We start from the raw sequence: 13,779 nt of genomic DNA, 5'->3' as shown, positions 1-13,779 counted from the left end.
CTTTAAATACCCACACAGAAATTTTCTTTGAAGAATAAGATAATTTGAGTTTGTGAGCTTAAAATAAACTCTTATTAGTTTTGAAAAGTGTCTTTCCTTTTATAACCGTGAACCTAATACTACTTCTAGGCCTTTATACGATTAATTCTGAACAATCAAGGGACTAAAACACTTTTACAATGTAATTACAGTAGTACAAATTGTTTGCCCAAACCTCATTCTGGATAAGGATTTTACAATTAGCAAACAGTTATTACAGTTGGGGCTTGCTGAGAGAAATTGCACAGAGGACATCTAGAGTTGCAATATAGTAGCCATAAAAAAAAAAAAAAAGCTACTCTTTTAGCAGGGCAGCAATTAATCATCTATTAAGAGGAAAAAGTGAAGGGACAGTTCTAGGTATCATAGTAAACTATGCCGATGTTTATGCCTGTTCTGTGACTGTACCTATCCTAAGCTTATTTCAAATACTTGCTTTTCAAAAGGCAATAAGCACATTTATTCTGCAATAACTTGGCCTGGTGAAGAATTCTGGCACTAAGCCCTAGCTCTTGCGATGCAGGCCTTCAATAATTCTCTGCTTTCCCTTGATATTACAGAGCATCTCCCCAAAGACTGAGAATAAGGACTTTAAAAGAGGCAGCCCTTGGTTCCATTGTTTATACCCTTCTATAGGGAGGCATTTAAAAGCGCTCCTCTGGGTTGTTTGTACAGTCGTCTTGGAGAACTCCCCTGTAACTTTTTCTGTTCTCCTGTAAGGAATTGTGCCTTTGGAAAGGCCCATATCCTGAGTTAAGCTTTTGTCTCCAAAGTTCACACTGATGAGTCAGCTCAAAAACCCTGTGAAATTAAAGAGGCACCTCTTAAGGTAAAATGTGTGTGTATTTGCTAGCCCAGAATAAACAAAACCTGTTAATCAATAGAGTTTGGCAGCTGTGTTCACAGAATGATAAGGGTTTATCATCTGCCACCTAACTTAAAGATGCCTGTTAAAATGTTATGATTGCTTTTTAGATTGTCCTGTGGTGTGGGAGCTTGGGATTTGTACTTCAAGAGCATCCATCCTTGGAATCTCATCCTCCACATTAGCATTTTCATTTCAAAAAACAGAAATAAGGGGAGGGGAAGACAGTTAAAAGAAAATAGATTTGAAATCTAGACCAGATAATAGAGGAATGCTAGAGATAAGAGTCTGCATGTGATATGAGATAGATACCAAGAAGTCAAAGCTAATGAATGGCTGTGAGAAAAGTGAAATAAACTAGAGGGAGAAACCTGGTGAGGTGATGTGAAAGGGGGTTAACCAAGAGGATTAGGGAGGATGTTAATCAAGTGCCCCAAAGCAATCCAGGCTCTGAGGACTGGGAGATTTGTTTACTGCATTTTGCTTCAGAAAACAAAGAATGTCTGGTCCAGTTCAGAAGTCAATGAGAGGTCAGCTAAGGCTCCTTGACTTTTACAGGGAAAATACCTAATGCACTATCTTTTGACTGAATTACACAAAAGTTTAGGAAACATTTTTTTTTTTTTTTTTTTTTTTTTGTGGGGGAATTGCTTTCCTTACTATTTTTCTATTTCAAATCATTAAACGCTTTGGTCTCTAGAGGGGCAAAAAACTACACTGGTTAACATAATTACTGGCTCTGACATTTTCAGAAGTTATAGAGGTCTTTTATTAATTAAATGGAGGGCTTAATAAAATATTCCTAATAAAATTTATGGTTGTCTTAAAACTTTCTAAACAGTGCTATAAATTCTTAATAAAATTAACTGGGAAATGAGTTATTAGCCCACACTTTACCCTTCCCCCAACTTTGACATAAGGAGGGTCTGTAGAATGAAAAGAAATAAAAGGCTTTTAGTAAAATATAAATATTAGTCAAAATCTCACACATTGCACCAGAAGAGGCAAAGTCTCTACTTTTATTTCTAATAGTCTGATCTTTCAGTCGCCCCCAAAAGCTCACAGAACTTATTGTGTGTGAGTGTGGTGTGCGTGTGTGTGTACACATATATTATCCACTTGAAATACAACTCTCAATTTTCGGGATTGAATTGTGTGTTAAATGTTAATAGACGACAAACATCATGTAAAATTCTAATACAGAATCTTGAGGACTTGGTTGCAAATAGTTTCTTTATCCATTAGAAAACAACTAAAATGAAATGCCTTGTAATTTGATTTGATTTCTTTAAAAGTAACTTTCAAATAACAAATATCTCAGTAACATTTCCCTCATTTATAAGTCAGTGTATCTTCTAACACAGTATTTTGTTGAGCGGGTATGCAAAATTTTTTCATATCACTACGTTGTAAAACCTTGGCAAGTTACCTAAATGCTGAGATACTTCTCTGCTTCATAGATACAATTCTGGCTGACTGTTTAAAAGAACAGCATACTCCCATATGCTCAAACCTAACCAGAGGCTCCTTGAATTGTTTAGCGTTTGAAGGCTTGATCTTTTGTGCCGTCTACTGGACAATGGAAAAACTGCAGCCTGAATGACAAACTTTTCCCTCCACCAGTATTTAATGAGGGTGGGGGGTTATTAGGAAAAGGTTGGGGGGAGTGTGATTTGGTGCTGATAATTAACAAGAGAAGACCATAGGACCTGAAACTCACAGGATAGGTGTTATGGTCTAATCATGTTTTTCAAACTGACATTATAGCAAGTACAGGGTACCTTAATCACTTGACTAAGACACTAGGCTGAAACCCACATTAAAGTAACTGTGTATGAATGTATGTACAGTCAACTTGGGAAAAGACAGAAAGAAAAGATGATGGGACAGGCTTAGCATCTCTGAATAAATATGGGTGGTCGCTTGGCTCTTAGTGTGGATCTACTTGACAGTCAAGTTAAATATATCTACTACCTGTATATTACTGGATGTACAAATTAATTCTTGAATCTGGAACATGACATTGCTCCAATAATCAAGAAAATGATTTTTTAGGGAACGGGAAATGAATCTGGTAATCAGAAAAATGTTAGTGCAACTCCCTTTTGGCAATTTTGGATGAAAATGTGAAACTTAAGATTTTCACTGCAAAGTACAAGCAGGAGAAAGTGTGAGTGAAATTCAGTCAGAAGCCATTATAAAGCTAGGGCTGCTACATGTTCTTTTGAGCAATAAAAATATTTTATGCATTTTGATTATGATTTTAAAAATAGTTATGGAGTCCTAGCAATGTGAATGCTGGGGGGGGGGGGCATTCATGAAGCTAACTCTAACCTTTGTTTAATATTGACATTGTTTCTGAAGTAATCACAATTACCAGAAAGAAGTAATTTTGTGATTTAAGAAACAAAGTCCAATGCAAAAGGAAAAAAAGAAAACATGGAGATGTCAAGCTGTTTTGAGCCAGAGACATAAGACTTTGGTACAAAGGGTTCTTAAAACTTCATCTGCTTTGCTGAAGTTAAAATTCAGTATCGTGTTTTAATAAAACCTACAGCACATGACTAGTTATTAGGGCGTCTTTTAATGAAAACATAATAGTAAAAAGGAGACAACTTCAGGACATTTTATTGGTGCATAAATATATTTCATGGATGTACTTCAAATATGCATTTTGATGTATCACTGTGTCAGAGTGACTTTAAAATAGTGTGTTAAATATAGATATACCAGGGAGCCTGGACTGACATTGACTTCTTAAACCAATGAGATTTCTTAACATAGCAGTGTAAAAGCTCAGGATAGTTTCAGTTGTTCTACAGAAATGATGGTGTTGGGAGCGGGTGTCATTTAGATGTTAGCAGAAGCAATTAAACTAAGTGTATTATTGTATAAACTGCTGTTTGATTCAGATTAACATAACAAACAAACACCCCTACTAACAATAGATGGAAAATGTAAAAAAAAAAAAAAAAAAAAAAAAAAAAAAAATTTTTCCAGGAACTAATCGCAAGGGAACACACACCCTTTTACTATATTCTAAACTAATAATGGAAGTACTGAGTGCTGGAAGGTTCCGGTGGATATGTTGTAGTCACCAATTGCAAATATTTACCTTTGAAACAACTCAAGGAGCTAAACTGGCCATGCTCAGCGTCCAGTTCGACTGCAAAAGGGGGCACATTTTGTGAAAACCTTCAGGCAAAATCATCCTGATTATTCAAAAATAAATATTTTAACATTTCATTGAGTTGTCTAAAGAATAAGAAAAACACCCAGGGCTTCCTGCAGCTCAGAAAGAATTCTAGTAGTGTGGAAAACACAAGGAAGAAAGAACAAGAAAAAAAAAAAAAAAACCGAAGGACTCCTGCTGAGCAGTTCTTCACTTGTGAACATCTGAAAACGTAATTTTCTGTGCCCTTATTTAAAAATGAAAAATAAATATCTTTCTTTGTCTTCTAAAAAAATTAACGTCAGACTTGGGTTATACTTGCTACATATCGCAATTTTCTTTTTTTTCTGGGCAATTTGTGCTATAAAGGACCAAATTGAAAAAGTGTAACTAATGGGGGAAACCCACGTATAAGCCGCAAAGAAGTCGGTTGGAAGCTGAGCCCACAGCCCCGGAGGCGCCCCTTCTTCCAACCTCACCAAGGAGAACTTCATATACTGCCAGTTCGGCGGCAACTTCCGGTACCCTTTACTGAGGGGACTCTCACCGCACAGAGTTGCCCACGGCATACCCCGTGCGTGTCCGGGTGCCAGTCCCCGCGTCCCCCGCGTCCCCTCGCGCCCTGCAGCGCGATCGGGTCCCAGAGCCCCCAGTCTGCCTGCACCCCGCGGGGCACGGACTCCCTGTCCTGGTGGGATAGCAGCAGGCTACCCTTCCAGGAGCAGGGGCTGAGGAGTCTGCTCACACCTGGATTGGAGCAGGGGAGGAGTTTGGGGGGAACATGTCCCCTGGGAAGAAGAAAAGGTGAAAAGTTCCCCTTTCCTGCAAGCTGCCCCTCTCCGCATTCTTCTGGGTGTTAGCCTCAGCCTCTGCCGGATGGAGTGGATCAGGCCTGGCAGCAGCGACGGGTGGCGGTCCGAGAGCCCGAGAGCCGGAGCTCTAGGACAGCAGCGCCAGGACCCGCAGACCAGGGCGCGGCGCCTTGCGCTCACCCGCCTGGCTTCCACTGCTGCTTGGGGCTGAGCACCGAGAGCGCCTGTCTCTCCTGCGGGACTCGGGGACTCCAGATAACCCCCGTCTTAGCTTCTCGGCCTAATTCTAGAAGCTTCTTGCCTCCGTTCCTGGACGGCTCTTCTTAGGGGCGCCTGGACCCGGGGTGCCGCACACCTCCCTTTTCTTCGTAGGAGGTTACGCGAGTTCTGCGAGTCTGTTGGGACCCGGGAGCCGCTCGGGATCCTGGCCCTCCCCCGAGACCTCCCTGCGGCGCACCCCTCGGAGGGGCTGGGTTTGTGTCGGAGGTTATGATTTCGGGTGCGCTAATGGGATTAGAGGCTGCGGGAGAACCGTGAGGAGACCGATGCTTGTCTCTCTCCCGGGTTCCAGCCGCCGCCGGTGGAAGGGGAGGCACGCCTCGCCGTGATCCCTGCGCCCCGAGCCGGCGCTCGCACCTCGGAAGGAGGCGTGGATAGAGCGCCCGGGGAGGAGAGGAGAGCGGAGGAGAGGGGCGGGGGACGTGGTGGAGTGGGAGAAAGATGCCAGGAGAGAACGGCAGTGGAAAGAAAAGAGACACTGACGGAGAGAGCGAGACAGAGATGGAGAGCGGCCGAAACGGAACAGACCCGGAGCTGTAACCTGGTGGCGTCCTGTCACACCAGCAGGACAGTGTAAAACGGCCTCCCGCAACGATATTTGCCCGGGACGGGCAAATGCGCTCTATTCCCGCGTGTTGCTTTCTGCTTCGCAAGAGCCTTATCACAGACGTTTGCATAATTGCATATTGACTTTCCTAAATAGTTCTGCAGCGCTGTTTGTGCTTCCACTTGTGCACATTTGCAAACAATTCCCTTGGGAAGGGAGGGGGAGAAAAGTAAGAGTGTGTGTGTGTGTGTGTGTGTGTGTGTGTGTGTGTCCCCCAGGATGAGCACTGAAGCCAGAAATAAACACTAAAACACTCCCTTAAGTCAACTGAAAAATGACCATCTTCCTCTGGGCAGTAGGAATCACTGTCACAGGGGAATCTTGTGATGGCTCTGTCTGGGGCCCACTGTGCGCACATCCTTCCCCACCCTAGAGAACTATAGGGCACTTTTCCATTTGCCCATTTCACAGATGAGCAAGCTGAGCCCAGAGACATAAGCAACAGATCCAATTTCTTTACTTTCTGCATATCTCAACCTTCTCTTGTTCATCCCCCGAACTCTTAAAAAAAAAAAAAAAAAATCACAACCATTGAAGAATTCTATCCTAAGAAGACCGGAGTCCCTCTTACCAGAAGTACCTGGGTGTGTGATGGTGGTGAATGGGTGTGCAAGGGTGGAGGCCTGGGTGGGGGCTCTTTCCTTTTCTGCTGCTGGGATACTGACTCCATCACTAAGTCCCTTTCAGAGAGCAGCAGGTCAGGAGCTTATTACAGGCAGGAAGGCTTAAGACTCCTCCAGGCAGAGCCTGAAGAATGGAAGGGGACAGGGAGAGTTTGCATTTGGTGATGATGGTGGCAGGTGGTGGAGCCACCAGGGCTTGCTCTTCTATCCCTACTTGCTTATCTCTGCTACTACCCTACCCCTAATCCAAACAAACCCCAAAGACAATAACATAACACAAACAACCACTCGGGCCTTTTGCACTGACTTCCTGTGACTGAGTGACCCTCAGCATAAAACTGACCAGGTCTCCCAGAGCAGGAGTAGGACAATCAAGGTATCATTCACTCCAGGATTAAAAATCACATCCCTTCTAACCCTGCCCCTATTAGCAGCTTCTCTCTTAGGGATTCAGGAAGGAACTTCATAGAGTCCAAACAGGTATGATGCCCCTAGGGATGTTTAATATTAACTTTACAAAAACAGCATTTTCTTCCTGCTTCCCTGAACCCCACTGCCATCTAGGCTACTGGACCCTTTGCAAAGGCATCTATATTTTTTGTAGGCAAAATGAATTTTGAATTGGTACTTCTATTCCAAAATATTTATATTATTAGATTTGAATTTTGCTCCTAAAACAAATCAGTTTTTCATTGCCCCTTCTTCCTCTTTCCTAAATTTTATACCTTTTATTCTAAAATTTTTTGTTACCTTGAATTTTCTCTTGATTTGTGTGTTTGGTACAGAGGACTTGTTTGTAGGCTGGTTAGCTATAGTCACCTGCTTATTTATTTTTTTTAACTATCAAGTGTATGTTTATTTTTATTTTTATGTACCATTGAATAGCAAAAAAAACTAGTCTAATAATCAGAGGTTCAAACATGAGTACTGCTCTATGCCCTAGCATAGCTTTTATGACCAATCTTGTTGCCATTTTCATAGACACTTGTTGATTCACATAAGTTTTAGTTGCAAATCTTTTCAGAAACCCAACATCTTGTGATATGTTGAATTACAAGGTATTTTATTTGATATTATTTAGTATTTGTGGGCTGAAACTGAAAAATAATTTTGGAAATTAATTCCATCAGAAAAAGCTCTTTAGCTCTTTGCACTTGCAAACATTCCCTGTCAGGATTCCTGGTAGTGGCAATGAGAAAGAGTGACAGAGTTAGGATACTCAGCTCAAAATTTAGCTTAGCCACTAATGGGCTGATTGAATTTGAAGAAGTGAATCACCTGCAAAATAAATTGATTATATTATTTTGATCTCTAAGTGCTCTTTTGATTCTTGTATTTAGTGACTATGTATTATAAAATTAGACAGAAAAAGTGTAGCTTTAAAATCAACAAAAATGTTGAGTATTAGGGCATCACAATGTGACCTATTTCAGAGTGAATTTTAAAGAGTTTGATATTTTGGAAATGGATTGGAGAAACTTATCCTATGGCAAAATTTCCCTGATGTAGCTTCAGTCATTTATCTCCAGCTTGAGAATGTTTGCCTGATCCTAATGCCCTTTGAATTACTAAAAACAGTCTCACCTAAAACAAAACACATAAATTTATTTTAAAGTGAAACTTTATATTGTAGTTAGAATTTCTTTTGTATTTCCCCTAAAGCAGTGTATAATAAATGTGCTAATAAGTTTTTGAAAGATTGCTTGGATGTATGCTTCTAAGTCATCTTGGTTTTGGGAGGCAATAACCTAAACAAATCTTAATCTGTTGAATATGCTGTGTTTTAAACAGATTCTATTTTATATATCAGCATGACTAAGTACTGCTTAACAAATATCGCACAGTGACTATTGAGAGGAAAGATAGTTCTTATAGAAAGAAATGAACACTAATAAGTAGGAAAAATGAACTCCAATTTTAGGAAGAAATCAACACCAATGTTTTACAGTTTGGCTTTGATATTTAAAGTGGAATTGTATCCTGTAAAACCATAACTGCAAAATTGTTGATATCAAGTAAGCTATGAAGTCTCCACTTTATAAGACAGCATTTTGAAATATAATCACTACAATTTTAGACATTTGTAAGGCCCAAATTTATGATAATAATAGGCAATTTTGAGAAAATATACCCTGTTCTATAAAAAATAATAATAATTTCACATAAAACCTCTAAAATGCTGAAATGTAAAATTCTTAGGCTTTATATTCCAAAGAAGGAAAACATAAATTGCTTCTTCTTAATACTCTCCCCCCAGTTCATTCACTGTCATCTCCCTCCTTTTTGGAGCGTCTCCCAACAGGAAAATCAAGTGTCAAGAATTCCTTAATACCTTGAGGCACTGTAACCTCCAGATATTGGTCTCTAATTTGAAAATGACAGCCTAAGTCTTTGTTGAAAGATGCATCTGAAGGGACTAAAGTAAACAGAAAGATGTCAGGAGCAGAGGGTTTACCATTTTTGTCACCATTATATTTTGTCTGGATATTTGCTGGCATGTTTTAGAAGTTAAAATATCTAGTCCTTTCTCTACTACCCAGACAACTTCGGGTGCCGTTTGCTTGAAGCATTTGTTCCATTTTGTTTATTTCCAAACATGGCGTGAAATGTTAATTTTTGAAATAATGGAAACTCTTGAGCATCTTAAAAATGAGGGAAAATCAAAATCCAAAGACACTGTTTAACACAACCAGACGATTGAGAACTTGAGAGTCACAAAATTAAATGTGGAGAGCTATGTGATTCTCAATAGGCATCTCCCAATGATGCAAGTGTGGCTGAGTTTCGAGTGCTCTGGAAACCACCGCTTTGAAGGTCAAATCCAACCGCATTTAAGTTTCCAGCAACACTGGGCTAGAGCAGTTGTTGGTTCCATGGCATCAGCCACACTCCTGACCTGATAAGAACTGAATACCCACAGCCAACCAGTTCCCTGATTTATGATTTACCTGGTAGGTAGTATGTTATTTCTTGAGTGTTCACTGTCTTTAGTTTTGTGCTTTTGTATGTTTATGACATTTGGCCTTTTAAAAATTTTAACCTAATATAGACGATGTCACACATATTTTTGAATATTCTTACCCATTACATGCTCAGGGTTTATTTGTTTGAGATACTCAACCAACCAACCTTCCTCAGAGCTCTGGCTTTTTACCCCAGGAGGGAATAGTTTGAATTTGTTTCAAAATTCTCTTCTTTTTATTTGCTTTTTCCTTTCCTGTGAGTCTGTAATTTAGTTCTGCTGACACAGTTGGTTAACCCCATACTGGGGAGCTGATTAAAAACACTTTCTAAAAATGTCTATTCCTATTGCTGGCATTAATCAGCATTTTCCCCCTATCGCTATTGTTTCTTTTCTTTTCTTTTTTGTTGCTGGGTTAGTTTATCAAAATCTTTCCACTCTAGTAATTTTAAATGAGCATGGTTAAAAGCTAGATACCAGGTTCTTTTTAATATGGGCTCCTTCTCACTACAATGTCTTTAATGGACCTACTACGTTAGAATAATTCCAGGGAACAGCCAGTGGTCTTCAAGAATTCTTTAAAGCCATGTATGAGCCAAAGCAGATGAGCACATTAATCCCAAACCTATGCATCAGGTTTGTTCTCCTGCCTGTGCTGAGGGTACCATAGGGCTGCACAGCAGATACCTTCTTCATCAAAAAGCCTTAAGAGTCTCAGAGATTGGCAGAGGGAAGCAGCTCAGGGTCACTTAATGCTTTATATTCACCAGTTAAACCACACACCAAAGCTATTTCCACAATCTTACCCCTGTTTTCTTGAAAACTTTTTAAAGAAGACATGAGCTCCAAAAATTATTTCAGAGTTTACCTGTTCTTTTCATTGTCACTGACATTTTTTGGATAGTGATATAAAGGTAAGTCCGTTGCCAATTTCATAAATCAGTCTTTCTTTCTATTCTACTGTCAGGTTACCCTTCTCACTAGTGTCACCATATATCACAACTTGTCCCAACCAATGGCAGTTTGACTGAAAGTGTTTTAGTAACTTTTGGGTCCTGTTATTTGTAATTTGTAACTTGACCAACTATTTGTTTTATGCGGTTCCACTCAAAACATTATTATGCAGGTGAAGTTTTTTATATCCCTAAACAAGTCTTTAGTGACTAGGGAAAACATTTGGAATCCTACTTTTATGCTTAACTTAATAAAATATCACAGTTTACAAAGAACACCAGAACACCCCCCTCAACACCAGATCTACCACCTTATTTTACTGCCCCAAACTCTGTGAGAACATATCAGTCCTATTTCATGGGTGAAGCTTAAGGTCACACAGTTTCTTAGGATCAAAGTTGTATCCTGGAACTTAGCCTACTGAATCCTGGTATCAGTCTGAAAAAATCCTCTCTGTATTCTTTTATTAGGGTAAGCATTTGGTGTGGGGCATGAGGAAAAAATGAGAAACTATTTCTTTTTGCAAGAAATTTTAAATTCTTTTCTTTCTTTCCTTATTTCTGCTGCACAATTGTAAATGTTTAAACTTCTGGACTAAATCCCCACAGAGTTTCACAATTTCCAGTGTCCAGGCATTTTGAACTGATTAACCGTATTCAATAAGAAATGTTTACTTCTCTGTGTTCCAAGTAATTTTCATTGTGCAAATAATGTTTATTTTTGAAAGATCAGGGTCAAAATTATATTTAGAATATAAGGTTATTATTATACAGATTTATCATAGTTCTTTTATTCAACAAATATATTTATTTGATTCTTAAAGTTGACTTTTTATATATATTTTAAAACATCATTATAGACATAAGTCAGTTTATGACATATCATAGCATGGTTTTCAAGAAGATAGCAATTCAAACTTTCCATTTAAAGAGAGAGAAAACTGCATTCAGAAAATATTGGTTAACTGGCAGGAGTCCTTTCAAAGCACAGTTACCATGGGATTGAGAAGTATTTGCTAATTATAACAGTGCACTAATTATCTGCTTTTACATCTCATCTTTCTGTCTTTCTGTCTAAATTCACTTCTAATTACATGGTACCCTTTCTGCATATGACATATCAAAAGTATTCCTTTATCAGATATGAATTCTTTTACTTGGAGATATTAAAGACGTAGTTTCACTTCCAAAATATTTTCTCCTGCACTATAGTGAAATCTTTTGATTGTGGGTTGAATACTCTGTCGTGTTGAGGGGGTGGGCAAAGAGGGTGGAGGGACCAAGATTTATATGCTAGACATTTTGTATCTTTCAGAAGAGAATAGAAAAAATGATCAGCCTTGTCATTGTTACTATTTTTAAAATTAAGTTAAGCAGATGAAGTCACATAACCCATTTTTCTTCTTCATTATCATCAGCATCTTCTTTCCTAACAGAAGTTCTGAAATTGTAGTTGAGGGGAAGATATTTTGAAGTAGTGTAATAAAGGAGAGGTCAGTGGGTCAGCGGAAGCTGTCTTCAATGTGGTTCGTTTGTCTTGGGGATCATAGCAGTGAGCTTAACAATAATAAAAGCAGTAGCCACAATCCACAAAACCACCATACCACCAACAGCAACATGCGTAGTTTCAATCCTTGTGTTTGATTTCCCTGGGCTTGTTGAGCTAATAGAAACAAATTCACTCTTGGTGTAAAGAGAGCAAATCTTGTTCAGTCCCCCAAAGCAAAACTTCAGCCAGAAGGGTCAGTGATAGGATTGAGGAGGGTCTGCATCTTTGGCAGGTCCTCAGACATTGGGTCCCAAACACAGACTCACATTACAGCTGACTAATTGTGGGAATACGCACAGTTTTCTCTAACTCCCCTTCTGATCATACTTTATTGATTATAAACTTTAATGCATACATATTCATTTTAACGCTTGTTTGTTTTTAAAGAAAGCTTAGAGAATAATTTATAAGCTTTTAAAGAAGCTTCTGGTAGGGCACTTGAAGCTTCTGCAAATATAAACCCAGTCTGCTTTGCAGTATTTCAGACACATGGAGATCTGTGCATCAAGCAGTTTTAGACCTCAGGCTCTGGGAGTGGGGAGAGGAGGCTGGGAGCAAGAGGGAGCATTTACTAAGGGCTTCCTCTAGGCCAGGCACTGGGATGGATGCATTTATAGACATTATTTCATTTTGGCATTATCCAAGTCTATTGGGTGTTATTAGAGCAGTCACATTAGAACTTTGGAGTTTGATATATATATATATATATATAAATATATATATATCAAAAAATGTATATATATTATGTTGGATCAAATGGAGTTGAGAACTTGGTGCTTTTGCTATGGGTTTCACTTTTATGCCTGGCCACAGAATTACTTGCAACCCGTTCAGCTCATGATGCTGAACCAAGGAAGCAGTCAAGACCTTAAGAGCCACGTGGAGGCATTCTTTGTAATCGGAGATGTTTCAACAATGCAGAGACTCTATTGTTTGGAATGAGATCTCTTCCCATCCTTCATTCCTGCTTGGGCCCAAGGTTCCTCATCTGGAAGTCAGAAGGCTTTGACTCTATTTTTTGATATTCCTCCCAGCTCCAGTGATTTTTGAATTTCATATTTGATTCTGCTGATGCCAAACGTTTCTAGCTGAAAGGGGCAGGGCAAACTAATTATAAACAGAACTTTCCCGATTAAAACCTCAGGGGATCCAGAGACATGATTCAAGTATTTTCTGACTCTTGACAATCAGAAATGCATTCCTTTGTGGCAATTATAAGATATGCTGGGAAATAAACTTTTTTTCTTTGCCATTTTAGTTATAATAGGTTATGGAAATAAAGAGCTCCCAAAGATCTATACACTTACTTAGCAATATTCCTAACATCAATTCAGTGCAGATTGGGGTTATTTCTTGACTTTTTGCTGTGCACTTTGGAATAGGAAACCAGCCCTCTCTGGGCTCAGTATTCTACTGTTAATATTACCTCCTTTAAAATGCTATGCTAATGTTTAATCAATGTTCATAAATTTCTTAAAGATCCTGGAGTGATAATTATGACATAAAGTATAAAGTATTGTTCTTGGAATGGGGTAATTGTATCCAATTAAATCTCCTCTGAGCTATCACCTGGGTAGGAAACATTGTTATTACTTTGCAATTATTTTCTACTGTACTTAGGCTTCTTCATGTTCCCTAACTAGGAGCTGAAGTCCCATTAGAAGGAGCAGGATATCTGCAACGCTGACTTTGATGGGACATTACAGTGAAAAACAACATGCTCTGGTGTAGTGGCGAAGGGCCAGGCAGAAGGACCTCAATCTCTGAGGCTGCATCTTATGCAATTCCATTAACCATTCTAGTAGCAGCCGAATAATTAATAACTGGGTGCAGCATGCCACTCATTTGGATGAGATAGTAGAAGATTTTGAATTTTAAGCTAATGGTCAAGTTGGTCTGTAAGATTTGCCCCAGCTTC

Source organism: Sciurus vulgaris (genome assembly GCF_902686455.1).
Source record: "Sciurus vulgaris genome assembly, chromosome: 14".
Taxonomy (NCBI): domain Eukaryota; kingdom Metazoa; phylum Chordata; class Mammalia; order Rodentia; family Sciuridae; genus Sciurus; species Sciurus vulgaris.
The sequence above is the reverse complement of the archived record's forward strand: the minus strand, read 5'-3'. Positions refer to the sequence as shown.